Source organism: Aythya ferina (genome assembly GCF_964211825.1).
Source record: "Aythya ferina genome assembly, chromosome: 4".
Taxonomy (NCBI): Eukaryota; Metazoa; Chordata; class Aves; order Anseriformes; family Anatidae; genus Aythya; species Aythya ferina.
In genome coordinates this window covers 65,989,842-66,015,038 of record NC_140300.1, presented here as the reverse complement: position 1 = coordinate 66,015,038, position 25,197 = coordinate 65,989,842, and the positions used below count along the sequence as shown (strand labels likewise).

The 25,197-nt window shown below is 38.1% G+C and overlaps 1 protein-coding gene across 3 annotated transcripts in view; it reads right to left on the bottom strand.

Annotated features, from left to right (window-relative positions):
* The window catches only part of CCSER1 (coiled-coil serine rich protein 1), a 695,877-nt gene extending 670,680 nt beyond the window's left edge, over window positions 1-25,197 (bottom strand). For all 3 annotated transcript variants that reach the window (XM_084516947.1, XM_084516950.1, XM_084516951.1), the window contains exons 1-2: window positions 25,039-25,197; window positions 374-531 (exon numbers count right to left, since the gene is read on the bottom strand). The gene's annotated coding sequence lies outside the window, so the exon portion shown is untranslated. The remainder of the gene's footprint in view (window positions 1-373; window positions 532-25,038) is intronic.

Below are 25,197 nucleotides of genomic sequence, written 5' to 3'. Positions count from 1 at the left end.
AGGCACTCATTCCCTGGATACATCTCTCTCATGATGCATCGGTTCCTTTTTTGTTTCTGACTGCAGAGCCTCAGGCTTCAAATGAAAACAATAAAGCAATAAATCAGCTTTTTTCCCCAGTGAAGCAGTTATTTTGTGTAATTCACCTCCAAACTGTGCAAACAGCCTTTTTGGAGGCAACTTATCATACCAACATGTATGTATTTGTGTTAGGCTGAAGAAATAGAAATACTTCTGTGGAAAGTAGACTAACACTACAAGCAAGAGTGGATGATACCACATGAAATATTTTTGCCAGAACCTATAGAATAGGTAGTGTTTTCTTAATGAGTTTAGAAGCTAAAGTTGAAATCAGTAGAAAAATAATTCCTACCTTGTATGGTTCAGTAGATGATAGTATGCACCCCTAGCTTTGGACATTAGCAACACGACAGCTGCTGCACCACAGCAATCATGAAGACTGAGAAGTCCTTGACAGAATACAGGAAGACTCGCACTGCCTTTTGCTGACTTCTTGGATGTCACAAATCCCTGGAACAAAAACAAACAAAAAAAATTGTACCTTCCTATAAATGGTAAGGAACATTATTTATTTTTTTTTTGACTTAACAGTGAGTTACATTTCTACAGTAACTATGCAGAAATAATCTTGAAAAAGAGCCATAATTTAAAAAAATATATGCTATAACAGGTAATAGTAATATTTCATTACTAGAAATGGAATCTGCTAAATAAGAATTTCCATCACTATCTTACAATACATAGCAGAAAATACCCCCCTTTCTCCCTTGGGGGAAATACACATATTTCATTCTCTTAATTTCTAGGAATATCAAGTTTCTTTACCTAAAACTATCTACCTTCAAAACAAATTTTAATGGCGGTAAGCATGGCACATAGGAAAAAAAGAAACCTAAGTGGAAAGTTTTAGGAAAAGCTATTGAATCTCTTATCATCAGTTTTCCACAAATGTGTCTGCAGAAAGCAACATACATCCATCATTTTAAACGTAATCATCTGCTGTATACACCACGGGGGTGGAGGACAAACCAAGTGTGCAAGAGGAAGGAAATTCACTAAGTCCCTGAATGCTAGGATAACATTGGGTTGTGTAGGAAGAACCTGGGACACAAGCCTTGGTTGAATAGGCTATAGAGTGATGCCCACAAATATGTATAAGGACCTGTATATGTATGCGCTGTACATAGTAAATAGTAAACGTTTTGTACACATACATGATTGGAGTAAAAAACAGGTATCTTTTAATTCTTTTGGTTTAAGGGATACAAGAATGACCAAAATACCTGTAGTCAGACACATAATTCACAACTACTTTGTCTTGTGAATGTTTGCTTCATCAACAAGTGTTTTGAGTAGTTTAGTTGCATAGATGCAAAACATTTCTTTTTCTAGAACCAGCCTTTTGAAGCTATGATATTTATATTAATAGTATTAAGTTCACAGTAAAGACCACATAATTACTCCTACGGGAACATGAGCTTAAACAGCTTTTAATGAATGGCTATTCCCTAAGCTAGCTTTCCAATATCTAGATCTAACTGCTGCAGTTCAAAAACAGTTTAAAGAAAGATAGAATGCTAAGTTCCAATACTTTTCACTATGTGATTCTTTTGTGTACTGATTTTCACCCCTCTAGATAAGTATGCATTTTAATTTCACACTCTCTTAGCTATTATCACAATATCTAGAATATTATGGATCAAGTTGTGATTACAGTGTGAAATTTCGTATTTCCCTTGTGTACCAATTTGAAAATGAGGCAGAATATTAGCACAAGACTGCATGGCAATTGCACAAACATTTCACGCTGAAAACAGTTTTATGTAAAAAATTAAATGAATGCAAGGTCTCCTTAAGAAAGCTTTACTGTTTGCTATCTTCTGTAGTCATTTTGCACCAAGCTGAGCAGTTAAAATCCAGTCCATGCAAACTGATGAAATTCACTCTCTTACTTGCTCCTTTTCTGCTCATCAAAAGAAGCACTTTTCTTTTCATAGCATTTTTGAATTTACCTCTGCACTGCTGCCTCAGTCATTTTTCACCACAAAACAAACAAAAGGAAGGAAGAGGACAGGTATACATTCTGAAAGAGGGAGAGAAGAGGGAGGGAGGGAAGGAGGGTACAAGTAAGCCCTGGATCCAACCCCAAAGACTTCTCACCTGAATCAGAAACCTGTACAAATCTCTCAGCTACACTGATTCAAAGCATCTGGGGTTTATTTTATTAGAGAGCAGGGCTAGCAATTCAGGGACAATTTCAGCTTAAGGAGATAGGAGAAAATGTTCCAAGAACAAAATGGTTTTGTGCCCTCAAGTTGGATTTAACAAATATGTTTGTTTCAAAATAGAAGAGGAAGAGGAGAAGATTTTTGGAAAGGATTAAAGTTTTCAGACCACTTCACTTGGAGATAACACATTTGTTTTATTAACAAAGATGATTAAAAAGGCTGAAAGTGAAAGTCTTTATCCCAAGTAAAAGAAATGTTTGGTATTGGTCAATGTTTTTATTCTTAATTTTTTCTGGACTTTTGAACATATGTCATTTTTTCTAAGGGGTGCATACTAAAATCAAAATAGGAATCAGTAAAAGAGAAAGGAATCAGATATTACAGAAAGTTGGGGGGGGGGGGGGTGAGGATTAGAATCTCATTACCCTAATACCTGGGTGTATTGCAAAAATTAATTAATTTTCATTGCACTCTTTGTGAGATGAGTGGATGATATTATCTCTGTCATACAGAAAAGGAACTGAAGCACAGGCAAGAGAAAAAAGAAGACACTATCACTGTAGGGATGTTATTTGATAGACATAGCACATGATTTTTCAGAGCACACAGCTTCATATAGTACTTAGTATAGCTAATGCACAACCTTTAAACACTAGTTTTGGTTTAAAACAAAACAGTATAACACAATTAGCTCCTGTAAATAGTCTTTTCAGAGCATTTTCATGCAAGGGTATGAATTAGTGGTTAATAAATGGCTTTGCCTCATTCTCAAAATAAAATAAGATTGTACAAATCCCTCCACAGTTTCTGTAACATCTGAGATTATGAAGCACTTCCAGGACAAATCATTATAAGAGCAGACACAAACTTTTGCAAATCAAATAGTCTGTATGTGAATTTATGCTGAGTGATTTGTTTTCACCATCCTCTAGCCTCCATTTCCCAAAACCTAGATTTAATATTAATGATATAACAGGAGCTAATTATTGAATAGTCAAGTGTGTCCTAGACAACATGCAGTTGGTCTTGTCTGATTCCTAAAAAGATGTCTAAAAAGAGACCATTGTGATTAACTGGCATTTGGCATATTCCATTCTAAAAGGAACTGGCAGGAAATGCCTTTGATTGATCAGTCAATAATGATTAAATCTTTCTCAACAAATCCTTTTTTGCAACTTAAAGGAAGTTTGGATAGAGGTTAAAAAAGTGATCTGGACTCTGCTCTTCAGCTTTGTCTACCTTTCCTTTTCATTAACTTTCATGTTTTAATTTTCTAAATCCAGTGGCTTTTAATTAAATCTACTGTTATTTTGCATACCTCCACACTATGTTAAAGCATTTGCTCAGATGCATTAGTAAACATTTTAGGGATTCAGCACACTCAGAGTGTCTCAAGAACAGATGAATTAACTGAGCACAGGCAGTAAGAGAACAGCTTTGGCAGAAATTTGGGCAGGCTCCTATGCAGCTGCAGATCAATCACATATAGAGGTTGCAGTTTCTGTATAATGAAGAATTTCACAAAATTCCTGTAACCTTTAGTATTAACAGATGTTAGCAGTTTGCATGTCACTTCAACATCTTCTTCCAACTCAGTACAAATCACCAGTGGTGTAGGGGATGTATTTTTCACTACATGAGCAACATCCAACATATTGTGAACGGGAGTTGGCCAGTCTGATCTTAACCTGCATATGTGATGGGCTGAGACATTTTCCTGTGTTTTGTCATTGTTGTTGTTCTGATTTGTTTCTCTCTATTCTCTAGTAGCTTCCTGAAGAGATTGGTGGCTGTGATAAGCTCCAAAAGTATCAAAGAACTTAAAAAAAAAAAAAAAAAGTATGGAAATAACTTAATAGTTAAGAAAAAGACACCTGAAGGTTCACAGATAATTTTCGCCTGAGATGATGAACACACTTGTGGCTAAGACAGTGATAGCGTACAAGGTCTGGGAAGCACTGTCAAGCTCCCCAGAGGAGCCAGCAGCAAGCCCAAGATCCATCTGTTATGCTGCTTCTCAGGAAGAGCTGAAACTGAGGGAAAGACACCTCAAAACTCCCACTAAAATAATCCCCTTAAGTGCATTTTCAGTATCATGTCCCACACACTCTATCACAAAATATAGCTGAAATGAAAGCATTGGATAGGAGCCACTTGCTCTGTACAATGGACACACATTTGCAGAACCAGATGAAATGAGCCCATGTGGGGTTATTGTGGGGCATAAGGTTCAGAGGGAGTTGCTCTCACTTTTCTAACAAACCATGATTTGAAAGAAAGCTCAGCTCTCATAATAATCCCTGAATTTAAAAAAGCCTTAATCTGTATTCACAAAGAAATCACTTATGCACACACCATTGACAGGACAAAATGCAAAGTTGCGTTTAACTCAGGCCAGCTGCACATTTTTCTTTTCATACTTCAGGCTCTACAAATAAACTTCAACGTCTCCAGGAAAAATAATGTATCATACGGGTTCGTATAAAATCAAGTCAAGGATTTTCAGCGTGTAGAAAACACACCTGGCACGTGACAGATCCTTCAGCAGCATAAAATGAAATATTGCAATGCTTGCAAGGACCCATATTTAACACATGACCAATCACTGTGGATTGTTCTGGGTGACAGGCAGGAAATTATGCATCCAGTGCACTGGGACTGCTACCACAATTGAAGCGAGCAGATGGGTAAAGGGCTGGGCAGCTAGTGGAAATGCAGCCAGCCAGCACGTGAATGGCTTTAGGAAGAATTTGTGCTCCATGGGCTGCAGACCCCAGCCAGAGCCACGAGCAGGTCTGTGCCTGTGTGGAGAAACAAGTGTGTGAAGAAATAGTCCTTTAGGATTAAGGTTAAACCTAAAGAATCTGATTCCAAAGAACAAAAACAATGGCTCACGTTCCTGAAGTCTTACCACAAATTTGATGTGTTTTGGGCTCCTTTTTACAGTAATTATTAAATACATGCATTTATTAATGAAGATGTATTTGTTTGACAGGAGCAGCGTCTTTCACGACTCAGAAGGAAATACAGAGTTTCCCATTGCAAATATCAAGATAACATAATTTGTCCTGGGTATTTTTCTGTTACCACAGTCCAGACACACCAGATGCGAGAATAATGAATATTTTTCTAAATAATATTTTTTCCTAAAGATTTTTTTTCTAAAGAATATTTTTCATTCTATTACACATCTACATTTACACAGATATTTTTTTCTCTTTGTTAACTGCTGAGGCTGGCTTAAGACCCTTTGGTTGAGACTCAACAGCTCATAGAGAGCATTGGAGTGACATTTCTATCTCATTCTCAGATCTGGTTCATCATGAGCCCAAGGCAACAAAAGCCCAACAAGCACTGTGAGACAATGAGATATGGGAAAATATCATTGTCAACCATTTAATTTTCAGTCAACTGCAGTCCCAAAAGACAAGATGGAACATATATTTTTTTTTCATCTGTGACCTGGCCACTTGGCTGCAATCTATCAGCTACTCTTATCAGTCTAGGATATTTGTTCTTTGACTCCAAAATAAAATATTCTTGCATCTAATTCCACACAGGTACACTCCTTCTTCTTAATTTCAGGTCAAGGAAAGCAGTAGCTATACTGTACACAATAGAAGTCTTGGAATTGCTATGTAAGCTGTTACAAAAATTAATGTATTCAAGTCTCTGCAAACATCCTTCTCCCTTAATCCTCATTTCTGGATTGGCAAATCTTCTTTTCCTTGGTGAATCAACCTCTCTCATGGAATATGTAACTTTAATTACATTTTGCTATACATAATCCAAGCCATCCAGCATCATATATGTGACAACACAGATAGAAATCAGTTTTGTAGCTAGGATGGTGGTAAAGCCAAAGGAAGGCTGTCAGGAATAAAAAATAAATAAATACATAATAATAATTAAAAAAAACAAAACAAAACAAACAAAAAAAAACCAACTGTCTGTTTTTTCCTGTATTTTACAAGATTTAAGGGTTGTAGTTTAAAAAAAAAAAAAATACAACATTGTTTTATATTTTACTTACATGACTGCTAACTTGATAATGAAAGAGAGCAGCAAAAAGCAAAATAGACTTCAAAATTACTGCGCAACTGTGAAACCTGCTATAAAATTATGTTCACTTTCTCTGTACATTTTTACAAATCACTTATCTCATTCTTTAATTCTCAGACAGTAATATCTTTTTCTTTGAGTCTGCACAACATACTTCACAACCAGGTCCACAGCTGCTGGGGCTTTTCAGTGGCACAGAAAAAAATCAGTTTAAAAGTAGTGTTGTGAAAGAGAAAACACTCTTCAGAGGTATTACTATAGCAGTCATACACCAGGGCTAATCTGAATACATGAGAAAACAAATGGTCTCTAAGGGCTGCAGTAGTAATCAAAGGAATTGCCTGGGTTGGATAAGGAATCAAAAGCAGTGATGTATATAAAGTGATGGCCCACTGCCCATACAGACAGAACACGATACTTGAAAGTTGTTTTTACATCTATTAAGATGATGGAAGACTTCTATCCCAGATGAGATAAATTTCTGGAGTACCACTTGGGAACAAGCAGCATCTGGATTTATCTTGTCTTTTGCCTCATGTATACCCTCCTCTGAGCAAGTCAGGGGTGCCTTGATTTTTGGAAAGTCTAACTTACTCCACCTTGGAATAATTAATTACTGCTTATAGTCACCAAAAAATCATCCCCTTTGGAGGTACTGCAAGATGGACAGACAGAAAAATCAAGGTATCCCTAATAACTAAATAATTTTCAAAAATGTTAGCCAAATGTTTTTAAATGCAAAGCCATATTACAAGTATTTTGACAATGCCAGGAATTTTCAGATTTGCCTTGGTTCCTATATGCCATTAAAACATTTGATGGGCAGCCCCTTAAATATGATCCTTTTTTCATGCTGTCTGTTGCTTTATTTCTGCCTTAGATAATTAAGTAAGAAATTTCATTTTTTTCCTGTCTTTACTAAATTAGACTCTGCTCACATTAATCTGCTCCATATGGTCATTAGCTGAGTTATATTTCATACGCAGGATAATAAGATGGGATTTATTGTAGACATCCCACAATTCCAGATGTGGCTCCGTGGTCATGGGTTGAAAAAGTCAATTTGCCTTTCTACCCCCACTTCACTCCGGTGTCAGATAATGCTTCTTAGTAGCCAAATAATATGCCACTGCAATCTGACAAAGAGCACAGAAGAATGCACACCATAAATGACAAATGAATAAAACTGGTGGTTTTCTCTGATGAAAAACAAAACAAAACAAAAAATCTCTAAGCTTATTTTCAGCGATGGAGAAGCAAATACAATACCAGTGAACAATAGGTATAGATGGAAGGATCACAAATTTCCCAGTTCTAAACAAATTATCTTAATTAGACAAGTCATTCTTCTCTCTTCATTTCTCCCTTTTTAATTTTTTCCCCTGCAATTATTCTGCTTAGCAGTGAATATTATGCTCTGCATGCTATGGAGTAATGAAAAAGTGCAGCTGTGTGTCTATAGTTCCTCAACAATTGAGGAAATAGGCAAATATACTTTTTATATACTTTTTTTTTTTTTTGCAATCATACACTTCTGATATGAGACGTGGATTTTAGGCATTCAGCCCAGTGGATGTGAAGAATGTTACAGTGATTAAATATTATCTTGTCACATCTGTTTAGGGGCAATATATAACTAAAAAAAATCTAGGTCATGTTAACTTATTAGCCACCCTGTCAAGATATACTAACTTATATAAGACTAAGATCCATGCTGGAGACAGAAGGTAAAGGAGAAATGTGGGAGCTGTTAACGATAGCTCCAAGAGGAAATCTTGTATCCACAAATAGAGGTCCCTTGTGCCTCCCCATTTCCCCTCTTACTCACCCTCATCCCTAGTCCCAATCCCCTTGTCGCTGCAGTGTCCCAAAGGCATGCAAGTGGGGCTTTAGAAAAGAGAATGCAAGGGAAAAAATTCACAGTGAGAGTATTAAGCAAATATTGATCTTCTTATAAGTGGCATGAAGCTATGTCACATTTTACAGTACTCTGTGGAAAAAATTAAGAGAGAAAAATACACTTCTGATAAGAGTCAAAAGAGTGTGGGAGCTCTGAGTTATGGTCTTTTGTCATTCATATGGTTAATTTCTCCAAAACTGTTTTTATATGGAGTAGATACTATGAGCTATTCTATATATGGCTGAGATCTACAAACAATGCAAAACAAAATTATTGTTTGTTCGTGATGGCTATAAAATGTTGAATAGCATATGTCATTAAAACATTTGTTTAGGAATGGGAGCTGGAAGCATACTCCTCAGAACAACTCGGGAGTTCATGCACTAAGCATGCATCATGAATAACCTGTCGGTATTCTAGATTGTCCTGTTAATCATGATGTTCTGTGAACAATGAATACAAGTATTAAGCATCAGCTTCACAGTACTTTCAAATTTGGGGAGGGGGCTTTTATTTGTTTTGAGCATCTTTTCTCTTCAGGGTCCCCACATCAGAGGAGGTGAGCGAAAATTTGTTCCAGTGAAAAGGAGAAAACTTTCTTTCTAAGCAGTCTTCTCTCAGCTTAACCTACAGTGTAACACATCTGTGAAGGTGAACTCTTGTGCCTGAAGAGCCTTGATCTATATAGAGGGATGGACTGGATTTAATGATTACAAGCTCTGCCTTCTTATTAATTTGTATAAAACCCTGCACATATTTTGACTCTTTGGGGTCTTGTCATAGAAAAGTATTCACTAAGACATTATAGAAGAGAGTAAACGCTTTGGAATGGGTAAGTTTTCCTTTTTACAAGAGTAGGAACCAGCATTTGCCTACTTGGTTTTTAGCCAACAATGTGGCTGAGTAGAACTCTGTGTAAGAAGAACATTTAGAAATCTTTGCCAGAGATAAATATTTAAATAGGAGATGCTGACATGGATCCAGCTGATACAGCTGTGGGTTTTCTTCCATTCAAGTTGGTGGGGTTTATCTTTGTTCTTTTGTGATTTGTTCTTCTCCAGCTACCAATCTGAGAAAGTGGGAGGTTTAAACATGATGAGGGCTCTAGGGAAACAAGCAATAGAGTTGTTTTTGCCATTCCTGCTGGGACTACTTCAGTGTTTTTACTTTAATCCTAGTGCTTTAATAACATAAATAGAGATTATGTGTAAGAGTACAAAAGACGTTAAGCTACAGACTTTCCTTCCCCTTGTGAGCACAAACTGGCAACACCCTGGTCATGAATCTTCCAAATGTAGGAAATCAGGGGAGCATAAAGGAGGTTTCTTTTGGGTGACGTTGGCTGGGTTTCTTTTGAACTACAGTCACTCAGGTAAATAGCAAAGAATCAGCAATGCTTGAGGGAGCACTGATTGCAAAAACCTGTTTAATGGAAGAGGCATAAAAAAAGAACCAGAGAAAAACAGGTCCACTGATAAATGAGGGAGATGATCAAATTAACAAGAATTTTATAATGGCAGGGTTAATGAACTGTTATCTTTTACCAGTCACCCTGAAGAGGAAAAAAGCGAAGAAGTATGAGCAATATGCATTATTAAGGACTTAGATAATAGAAATAGTCATAGAAGTAATAGAATAATATTGTAAAATTTTTAGGAGGAGATTTAAGAGACAGGAAAAACAAAGTTGTGTTGAAATCTCCATCTCTCCCATCCTTCAAATTTAAGAAACAAAGTGTTCAGGAAAGCTAAGAAAAAATGCTGCAGTGAAAGAGCCTTGTTCAAAGGCTGATGAAGATAACAATGTCCATTAACAGTGAGAGAGTCCCTGACTTCAATGAGTTTGGGCTCAGACCTGGGCAGGTGAGCAGGTTACGTGTGTGCTCAGTCCTGCAAAGTGGTAAGAACTCTGGACTCTGTCCAAAAAAGCACTTAAACATGTGATAAATTTTAAGTATAAATGTTGCTTTCTTATCTGCCATGTGACTCTGAATTTGCTTGTAGTTACACAAGTGCTTTGTTGAACTTGGGCCTCACTGCCCTGCAGTTTTCAAGACTGGCCCCATCTGAACTCAATATTCCCACCTTCTGAGCTTTATAGAATGAAATTAGAATGAAATTGTTGGTATCCAGTGCACGGGAGCTGAAGTGTTTTGCAATAAGCCTTTCCCAACAGGGAAGAAATGAACTAGATCCATAAATACATTGTTACAAGAGAAGAATTCAAATGAAGCTTGTTCATTTTGCAGAGGATTCATCCTTTTTTTTTTTTTTAATTAATAATAAATAAATAAATTCCATGTGTCCAAAGTAGGAAACCATCAGATTCTGATCAAGGAAAAAGCCAGGAAAAAAAAAAAAGTAATTAGTCCTTGTACTAATACTCTGTAGAATACCTGCAGTTCTCGACGTACATTATAAGTGAACACTGAAACCACTGTTTCTGGGGGCATAGGTTTATACCTGCCTTAAGATAAGAAAAATGCTGATTTTTTTTTACTCATTGTCACACAAAAAGGTTTGTGCATTCAAATCACAAATGCACAAAACAGACCAGAGTAAGACTACAAGAATGCTTTCTAGCCTGATACTTATTTTATACATAGAACTGACAGAATCATGATTGCTAATTAGGAAGGGGACAATTCCTTAGCTAGGAGGACATTTCTATTCAAATTAATGCATTCCCACATTCAAAAAGAATTAAAATTATTAACCTTTCCATATTCCAGTTAGCAATCATATTTCCTAGCACCTCAACATACAAATTCAGAAGATATTTATGCACTGCCTGGAAAATGATTTGCATAAATAGTTTTTCTTTTATAAATTGTCTTAGAAATAAGACAGCCAGACTTTCTGCTGTTGGCAAGAGGTAATTCAAATCATTACAGTCCTTCTCATCCAGTTGTCTGCTTATGGAGGAAAAAGGGTATGTAGGCACCTTGTGTCCCCAGCAGGTTAAGGCTGCTAGAACTGGAGGGTGTTTTGTCTATGGATCTTGGCTATTCCTAAAATGTGGGCTTTCCAGTAATGCATTAGAGCAGTTCTTGGTAGGAAGAACGTTGAAAGTTTCCCATGGAACTGAAATTGTGAACATAGTGGGTGCTCTGTGGCTTCTGGCACTGGTGACAGTCAGCAAATCCCTTCCCTCTGCTACCATCCTCCTGGCCGGAATGGAAATTGGAGACAAATCCACTTCTCTCTAGCTGTAGTGGTTGTGCTATATGCTCTTTTATTTTTTTTTCACTCCACAGGCCTATCAGGAAGGACCTGTGTTAATGCCTAGATGTCTCTGGCTTTGTCACTGTGTTGTAGATCTGCTGTGTTACCAGACCTCTGACATCTGTTTAGTGATGAAGGACTATGTATCTCATACACTAATTTAAGGCCTCAGTCCTGCAAGACTGTTTTCACCCTCTTCCCCTTACTTTCGTTACCAGTAACTCATTTCCAAGACAGAACAACCTTTCTTGCTTCCTGTTTCCTATTATTTACATGAAATCTAAGTAGTAATTACTTTCGCTAAGAACATGTACTAAAAGGTAGTCATGCTGAAAAGCAGAAAAACTTGAGCAGCTTTAGCAAAGGCCAGAAACGTATGCAGTTTTTCTGAGCAGTGGGACTTGTGGAAACAGATTTCTTCCTACAAGAAGTCTCAAGTTAATTCAATATTAGCTTCATGTGAAATGTGAGTTTTCTGGGAGTGGACAAATGGATATAAGTTACACAGTTTTATACCTAAGCCTTTTTTAAAAATCATCTAATGATTTGTCTGCTTGCATGCATTAAGAGTGCTGTAGAACACAAGGTTGATTCTTAACAGTCTAAGAGAAATGGGCTGATTTAACTCCCTACTGTTTTGAATACCTGACCATCTAAGGAGCTATTCCTTCCTGCCCAACATGACTTCTATTTTTCAAGCAACCTTCTCATGAAATTATTGTATAGTTTCTCTGTGAGAAATATTAATTCATTTCCACTGTCCTTTTTTTTTTTTTGTTAGAAGTGCTCTCAAAGAGAATCTCAGAAATTACTTTTCTTTCTAGAGTGGCAGAAAGAGCTTTCACCAACATGCACTATCATTGTTACCTGATCTGAAAGCAAAGTGACACTAGAAATTTTTGGAATAAAGTTTGAATATGACTTTCATATTACTTTTTTGTGTGTATGATTTACACTGAATTCACTCGTCTAAGTTTCTAAAATAACTGATATATATTGCTTATCCAAATTCATCTTAACTTTCTATTTGAACTCTTATTTTGGTATTCCCCCAATGACATTTGTAATTTCTGTTGTAAACCTTGTTTGACAGTCGTGTGCTTTTAAACATCAACACATACATGATGAGCCTGGGGAGATAGTTCAGATAACATGGTAATATGAGTAGGAGAGACACATTGCATGCATTCATAAAAGCCATTCATTAAAATGTTGGTGTCTTTCTCCCCACAATACAGGGCACAGCTTATTTCAACACACCATGAAGACTGAGTGTTGAAGCTTAAGCAGTGCTAAAGCAAGTTCCTCATGTTTAATTTCTAGGTAAAGCTTTTCAAAGGTATAATGGATGCATCTACCAGAACCCCATCTGCATTTTTGAAATTACCCACATCTGGACATTATCTGCAGGCCTGATTCTAAAAGATTTGAGTCCTCATGCTTTGTAACACACTTGATAATTTCAAATACTATTTTTTATTTCTACTTGAAAGCAGAGAAACCAACAGTTTAAGTAATATTTCTATAACAGAAAAAGGCAGTATACATCCAGTTTTTCCATCTCACTCTAGATGATAATTTTTATGCAGCTAATTTTGATGATCTTGGTTAGAGATTTTATGATTTCAGAATATTTTGAAGGAGTTCTAAATGTGACAGAGCAGAGAATATAAAGGCAAGACCTCTGCAGAGAGACGCTAATAAGACAGTATGTGTAAAACTTACACCTAGAAACTGTATTGATCAGAGAAGATCACCTTAATCATAAATGAAAGAATGCCAATAGTAGTTAAACACAAAGAATGATTAGTAGAAAGTGGAATGATGCTTACATATTACATAAATGTATAAACCAAGGGTCTGGAAATTTTACAAGATAATAACTACATCAATAACTACAGCACCAAACGTTTCCAAAAGCACATAACTTAAGAACAATGGTACTGTGATAAAATTCTTCAGCATGGTTTTTGAGCCTTTAGGGAAAGACAGAAATAAGGATTGTAATAGTCATGCAATAAAAATTAACTAAAGAAGCAGTGAAATGAAGTTACAGGCCAAGATGAGGACACACACTTGTTTAATGTCTTACATAACAGCGGTAGGGATGCATATAACACAAGATCTCTTCTGTTGCTGTTTTGTTACAAGCCTGAACTAGACTTGGCAAAAGGATGAATATATTATTTGGCAAAGGCTTCAGTTAATTCAAAAACTGTCTTGGCTTCAATATAAGTTACAATAAACATGCTAATTTTGAAATCCCTAGGGAAGAAATATTCTGGGAAGAATATTATTTTGCTTGGAAACTTATTTTTTGAATAAAGAAAACATTTTGTACTTTAAATACTAGAAGATACAATAACAGCAAACTAGAAAATGAAAGAATAATTGTGTAAGTCAGAACTAATTCATTACAAAATGGCATTCCCTTTAATATTTTTAGCATCACTATTGAGAACATGAGAGTTCAGGAGAACACCTGTGCTCTCGAGGAGAAGCAAACCAATAGGAAGAGGAAGATTAGAGGGCTTTTGGCCATACCAGCTGAAGTGAGTTCTGTTTGCTGAGAAGGCCAGGGTTGCATAATCAGAAATATCACCAGATGAGGTCTATTTTGTTCTTCTCAGCAAGTGCCTTTCTCTACCCCCACCCCCTTCCCCCAGCCTCTGGTTTAGCTTGTACGGTGGTCTGCTTTCCCTCCCATGCTCTCATTAACAAGATCTTCAGTTCATGCTTGCATCTCTCACTTAGTATAGCTGCTGTCACCAATAATATATTCTCTTTGATTCCATTCCTCACTTTCTTCCCTCCATGGCCATCCAGATGACATCAGGAAATTTGCATTTCTATCTTAAGAGTGCACAACACAGGAACAACGAAGATAATTCATGACACACGCAACTGGGAATGGCATCACAAGCAAGTCTTATTTGACATATATGCAGGCATGACTTACAAAGCTCTTTTGGCAAAGCACTGCTCCCAGATCAGTCATATTTCTCGTATGATTTTTGCCGTTCAGCTAGGGCTTTCAAAGCAATCTCTGCATACCTTTAGCAAAAAGGCAAAAATCAGTATATTTCTTGCCATCTTACTCCCACCCCCAGAGGGATTAACATGTAAACACGTTTTTTAAAAATTAAACATTCAAACAGGCAACATTGGAAATGTTAACTTATCTGTACAATACATGTTATTGTGCACTTCTTTGACATCCAAAGTGGTTTCAGGCATGCCTATATTACTCAACATGAGACATTTGCTGATTGGAAAGCTAGTGTTTGGTCTTATTTTTTCATATCCCTCATTTTTCAAGTTAAACCGTGTATTTGTTTTAAAACACTGCTTGAAAGAATTTTTTGTCTTGGTACATTATTTGGTTCAGAATATTTTCTAGATGTCACTGGTTGCATCCAAGAGCCTCATCAGTCTGCCAACATAAGGCTAAAGCAACCAAAGCATTTAGTCAGTACAGTACAGACAGGTGTGACTAAAATTAATCTTCTCCTACTGTTTTTTTATGCTTAAGCTGGTGACAGAGCACAAAGCATCTTCAAAGAGTCAAGCCACAATTTCAATGTACATTCTCTGGCAGATGTTGCTTCTTAGATTATTCAGTAAAACAAGAGACTTATCCACTTTGTTTTTCCAACATATGTTGATTAATTTTTAAATAAAGATTGCTAGAATGATGTCTTTGTACTTCTCAGACTCATAATAATATAATGGATGACTTGTCAGCAGAAGGGAGTAATGAGTCACAAATGGTGTGACAATAGGGAAAACACGTCAGCTTATGAGAGAATTAAATCTGAGGTGACGCTCTTTGCCAGTGAGGAAGATTTGACAGCAGGTGCAAAGCAAATCAAAAATTATAACCTCATAAGAAAGTTAAAGACAAACAGTCCTAATACAGCCACACTTCAAATGTCCAGTATTCAAAAAGTAAAGATCTAGCTCAAACACTATATAAATACAGGTGAGCTCAGTGTGAGAAGTAAAATATAATTGTATCAACAGACATAGGACCCCTAAAGGATGACAAATAAAGAACTTCTTTTTGATCACAAACAATTAGCAGCTGGCTGGTGTCCCACAGCATGAAGACTGGCATCATTTTTATTTTATTTTTTTTCATTTTATTCTAATGAATGCCACTGTGGAAATAACACTATTATTTATGTAGGCCCCAGTCAAAGACAGCCTTTAATCTTATCAGCAGGAATTTTGACCCCAACATACGGCTGAGGCAAATAGGCTAGTAAGATTAAAAAGTGATTAGCTGCTCACAGCCATGGTTTGAGAAAAGCATTTGTGCGTGCAAAGAGCACATTGCGTATGTTCTGGGGACACCCAGCTGAAGCTTTTCTAGTAGCATTCCTCTGAGAAGGAGGAAGGAGAACAGGGAAGTACCTACCCAACGAGGTAGCTTCCCCAGGGACAGTGCAGGCACTTGGAAATGGTAGAAACAGGCAAACACAAAATGAGCCAAAAGAGCAAGTGGTTCAAAATTACTTTCTTCTGCCTCTCCCTTTGTTTGCCTTGCAAAGACCAGCTTGGTCATGCTGATAACTGTTTCAGCAGTTTAATAAAGTGTAGCTCAAGCTATGCAGACTTCACACCATTCACTCACTCATCCTTTGGAGGCTTTGTAGCAATGCAAAGAAATCACCAAGAAAATAAAATTATGCACTTCCACTTTGGATGTGTATTGTATTTATTAATCTCAACAGGAAATGTGATGAAAAGCAAATGAAAAATGGAAGTGAGGCTACCAACAATACGGTGATTTCTTTTGGTGAAAGGCTATATGGTCAGTAAAGCTTAGTTTTCCCTTCTGTGTTGCAGAATCTCATGGAGTGATATATTTACTTGTAATAGCTTCAGAAATGATCTTTTCTTTAGTAGCTGTGCATTTTAAGCTGTGCTACTTTTCTTTTTCTCTCTTGAAAATGTAGTCCTCCGTATACACTGTTTGTTTTAATTTACTGCATGGCTACCTTTACCTGACCAAAGGCAAGGGTCTAGCTGAAACAATACTGAAAAAGCCGTGCTTGAATGTTTTACACTTAATAACTTTTTCCAAACCCCTTTCATAACTAAGTTTTTTCTTTTTTTTTTTTTTTTTTTGCACAGACATTTAAAGTTCTTAGCTTTGTTTGACCTTGTAAAATCCTTAGTCTTTTAAGTTTTTGCTCCAATTTTTATGCACGGAAGAACCATAATTATTGAAAATAGAGGAAAAGCCTTAAATAAATCATGTGTCTTTCTATTTTAGCCTTCTTACACAGTTCTGCAGTATTATTTGTAGTCTTTCTTCTGCTTTATAAACATGATTATGTTGAGGGAAACTGGAGTGGTTTAGAGAGTTGCTGCCCAATCACTCCACTGGAACACCCCAGCTAAGCAGCTTTTGCTGGCTGTGTGAAGGCTTTGAGCGCACTTAGTGAAGTTAGCCAGATTATTCTGAAACACCTTCAGTGGTGATTTAAATTAATTTGGCTGACTGCCTTGAAACAGGGTAAAAAAAATTCCCTGAGTCCATCGAGAAACACCACGTCTGGGAAGGGTGGCTGCACAGACTGGTAGAACAAGCATCTGTTTAGCTACACCATCACAGAGAGGCAAGTCAAATTGCCTTCACAAAGCCATCAGTGTTCCCATGCATACATCCACTTTGAAATAGATTTCTACTGACATTTTTGTTTTATTTGTCATCAGGGACTCTGTTCTATATGTTAACAGATACATGTTTGATATGTAGCATTTGAAAGAGTTTTCATTGGGTATTATTTATCTCAAGTCAAAGGAACATAATACATAACCAGTATAGGTACATCCAGGTCAAAACAACATCTCCTAATGTTAATTACAATCCATAAAAGCCTGTGGCACATATACCAGTCCATAACACAGCATTCATCACCATTTTACTTAATTAGAGATGCCTGTTGATTCTGTATTTTTCCCATGAAAATACACTGAAAAATGTTTTATTTTCTCTTTTTGACACCTATAACATTACAGGGTTATATTTCCAGTTGCATCATTAACTATGTTATTTAAAACTTAGCTTGTGAACTTGCATAAAATCAAAAGAAAAAAAAAAAGATACTAGTTGCAGATAATCATTAAATCATTAGAGGACTAGACCCTTACCTGTGGTGAAAATCCAGACCCTATTGATATGATTTGGTGATGTCACCATTTACTTGTCACTGCTTTAAGAACAAGCTAGTCTTCCACATTGTGTTAAACTGTCCTTCCCAGAACTTGGTTATGGGGAAACAGATCTCCAGCAGGTCAGATATGTGATAAAATTAAAAAAAAAATTATCTGAGTTTGAAGGCTGAAGTGTTTTGACATTATGTTTGTCCATATATGTATACTTTAATAATAAAAACCACTATTTGATTCACAATCCTTAACTCTCAAACACAGTATGTTGTCATAGTGTTTTGCCAAACACTTGAATACTACATGATGTTCTCTGTTCTGAAAAGGATAAATCTGCAGTTTTGACAGTGATGTAAGCACCTGTGTATTAACATCACCTTGAGAGTGGCTGAAGGTGCACAGAAGTCTTGGCACACCTTCCCATATCCTTGCACATTTCACAACAAATGTTCTTGACACAGGAAGGGCCAGTCACATGCTATAATTACCTAAAGGTGTTTGTGTTTGACACACAACAAGGGGTGCCAAAAATTTAAGTTTCTTAGACCAGCCCAAAGGTATCATTGAATGCATATAGCACTGCAGAAGATATTCATCCCCATTGTGGAGATGTTAGGATGCATTAAACAGGGTCTTGTACAAAGCCCATGTATGGAGGCACCTTTAACTTAAGAAAACATCTGATCCAACATCCTAGAAGTACAATTTGGCCTGGAATAAAAAAAATAAAAATAAATAAAAATTCTCCACTACCTGCCTTACTAACCAAGACATTTTACTTGCCATTTGCAATACCAAACCAATGTCATCTGTACTTCTTTTTTCTGCCAACAAAGTTATCAAACCAGCTTTGATATTTATTGCTGCTGATGTAGAAGGAAAAATTGCTGTGGGGTGTTCATACTATCTCAAACTCAATTTGCAGCACAGGCTGCAAAGCTCACAAAAACATCATTTCTTCCTTATAGCAAATTTAATTCCCACTGGATTTCTTACATTTTCTTTCCTCCTCTCCAGAGAAGTTAATGGGGTGCATCACCCATTCAAGTTTTTCATCCAGAGCTCCAGCTCTGCCCTGCACTTCTGTTAGGTCTCCTTGAGTAGAGCAAGTTCTGTTCCAGGGTGAATCATCTTCCCTGGAGGATCCTCAAATGGACAAGGAAAAGGGGTCTCTCTAAGAGCCTGCGTTTGAAAGCGCACATGTACACTCTCTCAAGTGGTTGTCTTCTACAGTTGTATAAGACAAGGATGATGCTGAAGTAAAAGAGCCTTGTAAGGGGGAGATCTCTGCTTTCAGCATTGGTAAAAAAAACACTCAGCACAAGGACTGAAAACAATTTGGGCCTTGCTCTGAAAGTTACTAGAAGAAATAATTTCAAAAATGAACAGATGTACCACATAATTTCAAATGTATATTTTGCTAGTAAAATGTTTTACTGTTAATACACATCTTGAGGATTCTAAAAACATCTGAATCCTTAGATTCTTTAAAAAAGTTCATATTGATCAAAGTGTGGCGAGTATTGCAAGAAGGGTTCATTTTAAATTATGCAGTGATATCAGCTTGAAAATTTCAAAGCACATCCTGAGATGCTTTGAAAATGTTTCACTCAACCTTCCTACAGATGAAAACTCCCTCCATTCTGATTTTGCATAAACAAGCTCACCCTGTCCATACTGAAGTTGTAAGGACTACCAATAAAGTGCTAATGAGGACTTTTTTTTTTGTGAGTGCAGATATCTCCTAACAAAGAATTTTACGAGTCTGACAAGGTCACTTCGATACAAGCATTCCAACATCTGTCAGCCTGTAATGACTTCTTCTGATCAATAATGACATGGCCAGGTTTGAAACTGGCAACGTAGAGGCAAAAGGCTTTGTACCCTGTTACTAATCTCCTGAGCTTTCCAGCCTCCTCTGAGGTGCTGCTTTCTAATGAATACATTCTACATTCAAAATGACAAATGGCTTCAATTAAAGAGAGATCTTTGGGAAAACATTCCCATTGTTGAGCGGGCAACCCTACGGTATTACTCATTTATTCTTTTAGGCCAGTGGAGTTAATATGTCAGCTCTGTAAATTAAATGTTTCTGTGTGACTCATGAAGAAAGATGCCTAGGAGCCACACCACCCTGGGACACCAGCAGCTCCTCCTCCTGCACTCATGATGAGGTGAGAAGCACGGGTTGGACAAGGCTGGGAGAGAGGTGTGCCTTCATGAGTGCTGTTATTTACAGAATTGAAGCTGTGCCTCTATAAAGACATTATACAGCTGTTACAAGTGTCAATTATAAAGACAGCAAGGCTTTGCAGACTGCAATAGCAAGGGAACTCAGTGAGCTCAGTCACCAGGGGAGAGAAAGTCAGCTGCTTCAAAGGTACAGAACTGAGGTGGGAAGGGCAACCCCTGCCAAACTGAGCATTTCAGGAGTTTTGCTTCTTTTACCTCATCAGATTATTGTTCCTACTGTTACCTGGTGCTGTGGAACACAAGCTCTTTCTTTCAGCCCTGGTTGCTGGCAGCAGATGGAAAGCTAGTGCAGTGCCCAAGTGCACAATAACCTGCTTTGTGTGCCACACAGGCCTCCTGGCCACTTCTTCAATGGCTTGCTTTTCAAAGTTAAGCCTTTAATTCAGATATTCAGGGTCCAGCCCTGGCATTCTGTCTCAGACCTGAGGTCAGGTGAAAGCTCTGCAGATCACAATATTCCCTGCAGATATATACTGCAGGCAGTCTGAAGTCCACCTGAGCCTAGGAGCAGTAGCTCCATAAGGAGGTGAAGAAGCAGGAAGATAAACTATACTGAAAGAATTAAAAGAGCCTTACCTTGATTTTAAGCAACAAACAAAAATAAAAGCACACAATTGTGGTAGGGCAACAGGAAATGCAGCAAAATTTACTGGCTCACATAACTCGATTAAGTGTATACTTCGCCGCTTACGCACACTTGAGTGGGCTGAATGGGGGCAGAAGACAACTTTATAACAACACTGAAGCTTTTGGGCCTGAGCTCTTCATTGCTGAGGCTTATGGAGGATTTGCATCCACACTGCAGCCCCCTAAATCCTCACAGTTACTCAGGCTGTGACACCAGTTCTCCCAGCATGACCTTGTCCAGCCCCACCAACTTCCACCCTACTTCTGTCTCACATGCCATTGGGACAGCTTCACTCAGCGTATGCTGCCCTGAGCTCCACTGTGCAAAGAGGTCTTCATCTTGCTCTTCACCATTCTTACAAGTGCCCCAGTCTTGCTGTATCAGATCACCATTTGAATCTTTGCTGGTTTGCAGGCCTATTATCTGTGCATTACATTTCACTAGTGTCTTAAGCTTAATAATGAGAGGCAAATTCTGTATAATTTTAGCATCTGGGCTGTTCTAAAATGGCTCGTAACTTCTACTAGCATAAAATACAGACCCAGAAGGCTGTGGGAAAGCAGACCAGAAATTTTGAAGTGGTTAGAAGCTAATCTGGAAGGCTATATTGTCTGTAAAAATCCTCCCAGGCAAAAAAAGACTGTAAAAAAGACTCTCAGGCAAGAAACAACATGATAGCATTGGGACCTCTTCCATTTGTGATGTTGCAGTGAAATAAAAGCTTTCACTCCCCCTCTCCAAATTGTTGTTAGAGTTTTCTATAATTTGACTTCAGTAAAAGGTCATACCAGTGACTGGACTCACTAATTTCCATCTTCTTCTCTTTCAAGTTCAGGGGCTGCCACCTCCATACTCATCTCAGCTCTCTGTAAAGCTTTGAGAGGTCATATTGAGTGAATTCAATTTGTATCAAGGAGTTTTTTTTAAACCTAATGAGCTTCAACAGAAACAAGTCAGAAATACTAAAAGGACAGAAGATGATTCTTGTTGTCAACTGAATATCTGAAGAGGGCCCTGTATAGATGAAATGATGCTGTTCTGCCTCCCTGTTATGTTCATTTCTATAGGAGCCCAGAGTATAAAACTGCTTTATCAGTTCAAGTGGGATCCTAACCAACTGAAATCCTCTAGACTTTCTCACTTGATTACACTTTAAATTCAGAAGAATTAGTATCTACAGGTCTTGTTCATTAGCAGTAATGCCATTATTTAAGAGATTCTTTAAGTGGGAGAGCATTTATGCAAATTGAATATCTAGAATGACACAAAATTAGGTGTTACAATAGCACATGCTAGATGTTCAGGTATTGCTATATTCAGAAATGTGAAATTAACTACCTCAACTTTCACTAGGAAAGCTCTAGGTATCATATAATCAAGTGGCAAAAGTTTTTAGTACTAAAAAAGCAGTGAACAAATAGTAAAAGACCACACGCTTTAGTCCTGTTTTTTTTTTTTCTTTTTTTTTTTTTTTTTTCCCCTGTGTGTCATGCTCTGTGGTTTCTAATTGTAACAAAGTCAAATACACAATAAAGCTTTCCACTAATGATTTAAGATTCAACACAATGGGGGAACAGTTTGACTTTTGGCCTGGCTTGTTGTTTGTGTACAAAGTGATTCTACACCATACCATTGACTGAATACAGGGTATTCAGCACAGTAAACATCAGCCTCCATTTACAGAAGTCCGTTCAAATGAGAACTTCAGAGGTTCATCCAGCGATCTATTATATCACTCGGTTTAATATGTCTAGCACCTGCAGCACTACAGTAGGCAGATATAAAACCTTGACCTGAAGGGGTTTTCTCATTCTGACATTGAAGATCTGGAGCTTAAAAGCTAGCTTAGCAAGCTTTCTTTGTGCTATAATTTATTTTAGTTTTGTTACAAATTTGATTTCTATGATAATTCTCTTCTACTGTTCGAAATACTGAGGAGTCTGTTCAGATTTACAGTTCACTGATCTGTGCTGAAAGTATCTATTATGATAAGCACAGGAATGAATGGAAAGGAAAATTGTCTATCAGCACTTTCAGAGGGGTGAAGTTCTCAAGAACATCAATCTTGAAAGTTATAAAACAGCTACATTTTGCAAGCACAGGTCTGAGAACATTTCCCCATCAGCTCTAGTAAATTACACCATACTTGGGTGTATGTCACTATATTGTCACAGACAGAAACAAGGCATCTGCAGAATATGAGAGTGAGAGAAATGAATGCCAGTGATAAGACAGCAATTCAATAGTAAATGCATTCACTTCCATCTGGAAGCAACTACACAAAACAATCTGAACTGCAATTCAGAGATCTTGGGATCATCCAGAGGGCTTTAGCCTGAAGAAGCACCAGACAGCCTACGGTTACTTAAATAGCAGTTCAAACAGAAAAGAGGTTATTTAAAGGTTTAAGGTAATTTAAGGATTTTCTTGAGGTTTACACTGATATTGCCATGGCACCTGATTTATTGTTCACTACTGCTTTTCACATCATTTTTATAAAGATGATTCAAAATTCTAACCTTAACCTAAACAGAAAAAAAGTAAAAACAAACAAAACCCACCAAAAATAAAAAAACATACTTTATATTGATTGATGCAAACTTTTGCACAAGCTTCAGTCCTATAGTTTTGTATTGCATGTACTGGTATGGCTAATTGGGTAATTGATACGACCTGGAGTACAAAGACAAAAAGTCAACCTGCTGGCTAGCTTGTCTGTCTCCCTAAATGCATTCTCAGAGTTAGGACTCAGAAGACATACTTTTTAAAATTTTATTTTATTCTTGTAAATTCTGCAGAGTTAGCAAGAGAAGCACAAGGGACTGTCCTGGCTTTGACATTGTGCCATACACTGCAGAATCTTCATCAATGTACTTCAGTACATGTACTTCATCGATGAAGTACATCTCTGTACTTCAGCTGCACCTTAGCACCTGGGATCACAATTACTGGCAACAACTGCTGATTTATTTGATTGTTATTATGCTTGGGCATGGTCTCCTTCCATGTCTGTCAGCACTTAACACACAATAATTGTTAATTGTAATTAGTAACCACCACTATACCTGTGCCAAAAAAAAAAAAAAAAAAAGACTTCAGATTCCTGACTGAAACACTAGCAGCATGTACAATTTGGTTTTACTCAGGTGGGCAGCCAAGTTCCACCATGGCCGCTCTCTCACTCCCCCTCCTCAAAGAGGAGCAGGGAGAAAATACGATGAAAAGGGTTGAGATAAGGACAGAAATCACTCAACAATTACCATGATGGGCAAAACAGACTCAGAGTAGGGAGATAGTAAGATTTATTGCTTATTACTAACAAGCTAGAGAAGTGAGAAACAAAGGACAAAAAGAAAAAAAAAAAGTCTTCTCCCCATCTACCTCCTCCCCCCAAGCAGCACAGGGGCTGAGGTCAGTCTATAGCACTTTGCCTCCACCAATCCTTCTTGGTCACTCTCTGTCCCTGCTCCACACGAGGTCCCTCCCACGGGATGCTGTCCTTCCTGAAATGATCTTGTGTGGGCTTCCCACAGGCAGCAGCTCTTTAAGAACTGCTCCCACATGGCTCTGTACCACAGGGTCCATCCCCCAGGAGCAAACTGCTCCAGCACAGGTCCCCCACGGGTGGGTGGCAGCTCCCCCCAGACCCCCTGCTCCTGTGGGGGCTCCTCTCCACGGGCTGCAGCTCCGGCCCGGGGGCTCTCCATGGGCCGCAGCCTCCTCCAGGCCACATCCACCTGCTCCACTGGGGACTCCTCCACCCATGGGGGGGCTGCAGTGTGGAGATCTGCTCCATGAGGGACCCATGGGCTGCAGGGGGACAGCCTGCTCCACCAGGGGCCTCTCCACAGGCTGCAGAGGAACTTTGGCTCCGGCACATGGAGCACCTCTCTCCCTCCTTCTGCACTGACTTTGATGTCTGCAAGGCTGTTTCTCACTCCTCTCACTCTCCCAGCTGTGTGGCAGTGTTCCCTACCCCCCCCCCCCCCCCCCCCCTTTCTTAAATCTGTTCTCACAGAGGTGCAAACAACATGCCCTGTTGGTTCAGCTCTGGTCAAGCAGCAGGGTCCTTACCTAACATGAGGAAGCTTCTAGATTCTTCTCACAGAAGCCACCCCTATGGCTCTCTGCTAACAAAACCTTGCCACGTAAACCTACTACAACATGGAAACATCTCAGGGATTTAGCTGAGAGAGATGACAATGTAATTGTGCTGCTGAAAAGCAGGGCTAATTACCATAGAAAAAACAGGGTCATACTCCAACCACCACATATCTGTTGCTGAAGGCCAGGCAGCCTGTGGCTGGTACAGGCAACAGCCAGTCAGTTTTGTGATCAAAACATCCATAAATTAAAGGAGTAGTTGCTATCGTGTAATTAAATTCCCTTATCTTTTTTTCTGCTTAGGAAGTAGCTTGGGAAATAGAAGGTGAAATAAACAAGGACATTACCAGTATCAAGGAACAGGGCAGGGGAGGGAAACAAGGTGGCAAAAGCAAAAATGTTGTTTACAACTTGAACATTGTAACTTTCAGTACTTACCCATATTTACAGCTGAATCAGAGATGACTGCTCTTTCCCTGCATGATACCTTGTCTCTAAGTTGGAGAGATGTGGATTTGACTGATGAACCTCCCAGGGGAGAAGGTGTTGGTTAGATGGTTGCATTCAAAGAATTGTGGTCAACAGCTCAAAGACCAG